Source organism: Vitis vinifera, chromosome 2 (genome assembly GCF_030704535.1).
Source record: "Vitis vinifera cultivar Pinot Noir 40024 chromosome 2, ASM3070453v1".
Lineage (NCBI taxonomy): Eukaryota > Viridiplantae > Streptophyta > Magnoliopsida > Vitales > Vitaceae > Vitis > Vitis vinifera.
In genome coordinates this window covers 10,039,984-10,047,113 of record NC_081806.1, presented here as the reverse complement: position 1 = coordinate 10,047,113, position 7,130 = coordinate 10,039,984, and positions in this window count along the sequence as shown.

Genomic DNA, 7,130 nt, shown 5'->3' with positions numbered 1-7,130 from the left:
TTCATTTGATTATTTTTATATTGATATTCTTTTGGTACCCATGTTTGATTAATTAATTGCTACACTTGCTTTAGTTTAATTAATAGAGACCCATTTTTAAGGACTTAGAGGGGTGTTATGGTCATTACCATACCTTCCCAATAAGTAACCTGACCCCTGGACCGAGACTCAATTTTTCACAGATTCGTTTTTCCTTCAGGAGTCACATTTAGGGTTTTCTTTCTTTTTTTTGTTTTTCCCTTTAAAAATAAAACAAAAATAAGTGGCGACTCCAAGTATTTCTAAAAAAATCAAATTTTCATCAAATAAATAAAAAACGAATTGTGCCATCAAGTGGGAATGCATTGTGCAAAATATGGGGTCCACAAAATGGCAACTCTACTAGGAATTATTAGAGGGTCAAACTTGAACTCAAGTTGAGGCAAATGTGGTGTTTGATTAGTCAATTGATAGATACATTCCCTTTGTGTTTCTCTATGCTTAAGTGATCATAGCACATTGAGGATTTTGATACAGTGATTTTCTATGCTTGATTGCTATATCCATTTGCGACATTGGCATGCTGATGATATTGATCGATTATGCTCTTACCATGATTATCCTGTTCACTTTGACATGTATGTTCATATTGTTGTATATCCTGTTTGTCTTAGTGTTGATTCTCCTATTTGTATATTATCTTGATCATCTTAGAGCATGCTATCATTGCCAGATATTCATCTCGATTAGCTTGTGTGTAGATTTGGATGGTATATACCTATTTTGCATGGTTGTATGGTGCATGACTGTTCTTCTCTTGTGTGATTGCATGCTACTTGTTTGTGTGGGCTGGATTTCTATCCTCTTACCTCCAACCCTCTGATTTTAGTCATTTCCTTCATTTCAGTTCTTACATTTGCAAGTGTGAGACCTTGTGTGTGTCTGCTTCTCTAATCGAGTTAGAGGCTAGGAGTAGGGTCTAGCAATGGGCTATAACTATGTTTGGGAGCAATCTGGAGGTGGTCAACATATTGATGTTGATTGGAGTCCGAACTTTGAAGACTTGTATAGCCTAGAGCTAGATTTCAGGATATTTGTGTGGCCAATGTATTTTCTTTTAGTTTCATACGATTTTTGGATGCGCCCACACCACTCACTGTACACCTTAGATCATTGATGAGTGACCAGAGTTGTGAGATACGCCAACCATTAGGAGAGCCTTCACCATAGGAGACCCCCTAGGATGTGAGGTAGTGCATGTGTGGAGGTGATGAGCCCCTTGCATGGAAACGCCCCGTCTCTTCGGAGGCGTGCAGAGGGTTGCGTACCACCAGAGGGTATGATCACTTCTGCTAGGGACCCTTGAAAATCTACGTTTCTCTTTTTAAAGCCACCTTAACCTTGCAGGATAAGCTTAGATCCTTTTATTAAGATTCTTTCCTCACGCATGGGTGCAGCTGAGAGCCTTTAGAGTCGCCATAGTCACCACCTAGGTCCAGTGTTTTCTCTTTCAGTTTCCATTTGAAAGTGCTCAAGGATCAGTACGAGTTTCAATATCAGTTGGATTACCTTTTGTCATGTCGCCTTAGATTATTCTTTTCACTCGACAAGTTTAGCATGTTTTCTCCCCAGGGCTTTCGTCTTCCTTTCTTGGCTTGGCACATCCTTTCATTTTATCGTCACTTACTTGATGTTTTGGGATATGTTCATTGATCATGATCATCTTTTTACACTGTACACCTATCACGGGCCTAGTACCTCATTCTTTGTTTGATCATTGATTTGATTTTCAACTCGATGCTCATATTTTCATTACAGAAATGTGAAAAACATGTTTTCACATTTACACTTTTTTCGAAAGATTCGCCTTGGTCACCTTATATTTTCTCTTATGGAGCTCGCGTTGAAATCTGAGTTAAGGATATGTGGTTATAGATGGAGTATCGATCTCATGATAGTGTGTTTCTCACACCTTTTTCATTTTGGATTATTGATAAGAATTCTCTAGTCACATTTGTAGCCATCTCACAGTGGACACCTTTATAACTCTAGAGTTCTCATCATACATCCAAATTTCAGATTGCCACCCCAGGACCATGTGTTTGCATGTTGTATGATTGTCTTTTAGGGGTCTATCTTGTGTCCTTCATTCATTTTGTTTGCATTGTAGGGAGTCAGTTTAGGAGTTGGTTGAGTGTGGAGTCACATTCTTAGAGGAAAGTTGGAGGTCGATTGATCAAAGCAGATTCACATTAGAGTTCAGATAGTTTAGTTGAGATGTTTGACGAACTAGCTTCTACACTTGCTTCTGTTCAGGAGTTCATGACAGGAGCCAGTAGACGCTTGGATCAGATAGAGAGTTCTCGCTAGGATCATCATCCAATCGGCATTAGCATTGACAAGACAATTCCCCATGCATCTCAGACAGCGCAGGTTATTCCACCTGGGACTTCACATGGCGTTCCATTCCATCTATCATATCATTGTGAGACTGCTCCACCACCTGCTGCCACAGTGTCACCTTCCATTGTTACTACTACTGATGATACTAGATTAGTCGAGCAGGAGGCCAGGGTTAAGAGGCTTGAGTCCACGATGGAGGTTTGACTTGGGATGATAGGAATGGCATACCGACGGCTAGCTTGCCCGCCAAGTTTCGCATGCTAGACATTGAGCATTATAATGGGATTGGTTGTCCTAAGATCCACTTGAGACTATACAACACAGTCATGAGAGCACATGGGATAGATGATGCATAGTTGGTGGCTATTTTCCCCATGTCTCTTAGTGGAGCAACTCAGATATGGTTTGCCTCAGTTGAGCCTTTGAGACTTCGCACTTGGGAGGATGTGGCTCATGAGTTTTTGACTCAATTTGTTTTTAGTGCCAACATTGATGCATTTAGACGTGAGTTGAAGGCCACCAGACAGAGGCCAAATGAGTCTATTTCTTCATTTGTCAGTCGTTGGAAGGTAAAGGTGGTTGGTATGATAGACCGGCCTAAGGAGCAAGATCAGATTGATATGGTTCTTTAGAACCTACAGTCGAGGTTTGCTAGACGCCTTGTGGGCATTCTAATTCAGGATCTTAAGAATTTAATTCATGCAACTTCCAATGTTGAGGAGCTCATTGCTCGAGGATTATGGACAGATACTGCTCCTTCCCCTGACAGTAAGGGGAAAAAGTCGATTGGATCATCTAGTAAGTCTAAAGAGGTTGATACTATTAGCTATCAACATCAGAAGCCTGCACATCACTCACCTTACAGACCTCCTACAATTAGAGCTCATTTCTCTCATCCACAGCATCAATATCAACCAATTTATGTTCAGCAGCCTTACATTGTTCAGACTAGCATGCAGCCACGACCACCACATTCGAGAGCCACTATTCCCCCACCACCTAGACCATATGCATAGAGGCCCACGAGACAATTCACTCCATTAGGCATGACTTTGACTAGAGCTTTCAAGAAGCTCAGAGATGCTGGTGTGATTGTTCCTTTGGCACCACGCCTCTTGCCACATCTTATTCCTCCTCATTTCCGCTTACATGAGCATTGCTTATATCATCAGATTCAAGGGCATGATACTAAGGGTTGTGCGGCTCTCCATCATGCAATACAGGACTTGATTGATTCAGGGTTGGTCAACTTGTCTGGGCCAAGTGTGACCACTAATCCCCTGCCTACGCATTCTACACATGCAATTCCCTCTCCTCCTAGTCTTCAGTAGATTGATTTGGATGTTGATGATATTGATGGTCATATGGTATTTTGGGATATTCCAAGGCGAGGACTTGGTTTAGTCAACATGGGCACATCACTCTGTAGTAGTTTAGCTCAAAGCTCTTTTCATTTTGATTATGGTCATCATCAAAGTCATTTCCATTATTTGAGTCCAGTTTTTAGTTCATCAAGGTTATTTTTGTTTTATTGAGTCCAGTTTGGTTCAGAGTCATTGTTTATAGTTCATGTTAAGAGTCCAATCATTTGTAGTCCTTTATCGCTTCACGCATGATGTACTCATAAGAAAGAGAATAACACATACTCTGAACGCATGTTTTACATATCTTTCCTTAATGTGTGTTATGCATTCGATATGAGACATCTGTTCACTTATACATCATGATCACTTTGGCCTAACCTATCATGGAGGATATTGAACCTATTGACCTAGGATCAAAAGATCGACCTAAAGAATTCGAGACTGTGACCCATTTCACCTTCTGATCAGAGTAGTACCATATCTATATCCATATCCTGGCTTTGTAAACTTGATGACCTACCCATTTTGAGCCTGACATGACACCACCCCTTGGTACCATTATACGACTTTACTACATTTGTTCGCCTTAGCATACTACAGTGTCATTGCCTATTTCTTCCACCATTTTCTTTGATCTGACCAGGTAGAGTCCGAGATGGTTAGACTTGAGGTGAGCTTTGCATGATGATAGATGGATCATGATGAAAGAGTAGTTTGACTACTTGATGATATTGCTAAGACAGAGGAGTTATCATGGAGTATCCAAATCCGAGCCATTGCACATGACTTTAGAGAGTCGGGATGACTAGAGATGATGATTTTATGAGACAATGGTGAGTGGATTATGATGATAGAGTGAGGTGATTGTCAGAGGGCTTTGATGACTATCACAGAGCATCCATGAGAGCTTTCACACGATTTCAGAGGAGTTGACATGACTGTGTTTGATAGATGTCAGTCTTTAGTATTGACCATGTGAGATCTTGAGGGTGTGATGTCTGTGGTTGTGGTTAAAGAATGGGTGGCCATTGTTTCATGAGCTCATTTACCCTATTCACTTTATCACCCTCGCATATAGAGTTACTTGTTGGTAGCCCTTTGAGCCTCACATGTGCATAATAGCCTTTTTCTTTCATCACCTCATTTACCTATTACACTGGGTTGGGGACCTTATAGTGTTTGCATGCTTTGATTGGATACGTTATGAGTTCTAGACCTTACATATTCAGGCCTCATCTTTCACTCTTCATTGTGATATTTTCCATTTTGACATCATCTCATCACTTTTTCCGACATTACTTATCACCACATGTGATATTCGTTATCTGTCTTTCCTCTCATCATTGCTTACACGACATTATCCTTGTTTCACCTTGAGTGGTGGTTTTTCACACGTCACTGCATAGATGATTGTCACATTCTTTCCCCCCGTTCACCCCATAGGCAGTGGTTCAAAGATCTCAGTTTGAGAGATTGTCTTATTAGTGAGGATTTGTGTTACATCCGTATATGGAGAGGGTTTGATCATTTGGGTATGTATTTTCATGGGAGTTCATTCATTATTGATCAGAGTATGTGCAAAAAAATATACCTAAGAGATAAAAGATAGTGCATTTTTCATTCTATCATTCTCCATTGAGCACATGTATGGATGTGCTAGTTTGTTTAATTAAGTTTATATGTTAGAGAGAGTTTGTATAGGAGCATATTTATGAGATTCTATCTTAGTATATATTTTGGGTGAGAGTATGAGTTGCCCATTCGATTTTTGTGAGAGGGGCGTGTGACATTTCTTTAAGATTTTTGGATCCTTGACATATTCATCATTACATCCATTTTTATGTGACCTATCTCCATGCTTTGATGCAGGTTGACCATCACTCACTTTTCTATCTCTTTACCTTTTTCTATCTTTATTTTATTCTTCCATTTCACTCTACCTCATATGATTTCTTTCTTTTCTCATCTTGCATGATGTTTAACTTGGGTTCAACATCCACACTTTATTCTTACTTATTCGATATGTCCATTCCTTTATCATCACTTTTCGTGTGAGGATCCTTAGGTCCGTGACTCATGATGTTTTATACGCGTTGCATCTCATGCATGAGGGGTATGAGTATTATATCATTGGGATTATTGAGCCTAGTTTCCTTTCATTTCTTTCACCCTAAGACCTTAGCCTACGTTATGTCCCGTGTCTTAAAACCACCCTGAGACCATGACTTCACACATTGTGCTTGACGGCTCACACATGGGCAATACTTGAGATTGGTTGGAGATTATTTCTTGGAACATGATGGATGGGGAGTTGAGGTGATGGATTCCACTAGGGCATACCCCTTTTATTAGTGATGGATTTTCAGAGGTGATGTGATCTACACCGGGGCATACCCCACTCATTGATGACATTTTCTTTCGAGATGATGTCTTGCACTGAGGCATAGTCAGTTCGCTTCTTCACTTGGATTATGATAGATTAGGAGTTGTGGGATGACCCTACACCGGGGCATAGCCATTTCAGAGAGCACTTTCATTGGAGATACAGTCACCTTACTCTATATTCTACATTGGGACACACTCCACTCATTAATGGTTGATGTTTTAGATGATGGTTTATTTTGAGACACAGTTGCTTCAGAGATTGTGCATGCTTGACATAGTCACTCTATTATTTCTTGTGGAGCATGAGGTGATTAGGGTCTGTTGAGGTTATATTGGTATATTCATTTTCAGCATTGAGAAATGAGATTGACCTTATTATGATGACACATGTTGAAACATAGCCCTCTCATTGGTGATGGACTTTGATTTATCTTGGAGCATAGTCACTTCAGATGGTTTATATTGGGGTATAGCCACTTCATTCGCATTCATAGAGCACAGGGATTATGATTCATATGGACTGTGTTCAGATGTTTTCGTTATTGGCACCAAAAGTAGAGATTGATAGATTTGTTGACGTACACTAGGCATGATCTTCCTCAACAGTTGTTGACTCGGATACACTACTTTATACCGGGGCATAGCCGGGATGGAGAGTTTTTTTTTTCATTGGAGCATAGCCATCCTATTGGATCCTTTACACTAGGGCACATCCATCTTATGGAGGGAGATCAGATTGATTCTTTACATTGGAGCATCTGATGGGTGATATAGAGATCATTGGATTGTTTCATGTTGTCATCATTACATACTGGAGCATAGCCACTTAGTTGGTTGTTTTGGACATCGAGACTTGACTTTCTATTTATGATTGCTGCTTTCGATAGATTATGGAGCTATTGACACCTTGGGTTTAGTCTTCTCGGCATACTTGGATGATCTCGATGTGGACCCGCATTTTTCACGTGCTCCCCAACTCAATCGACGAGACTCGCTTTT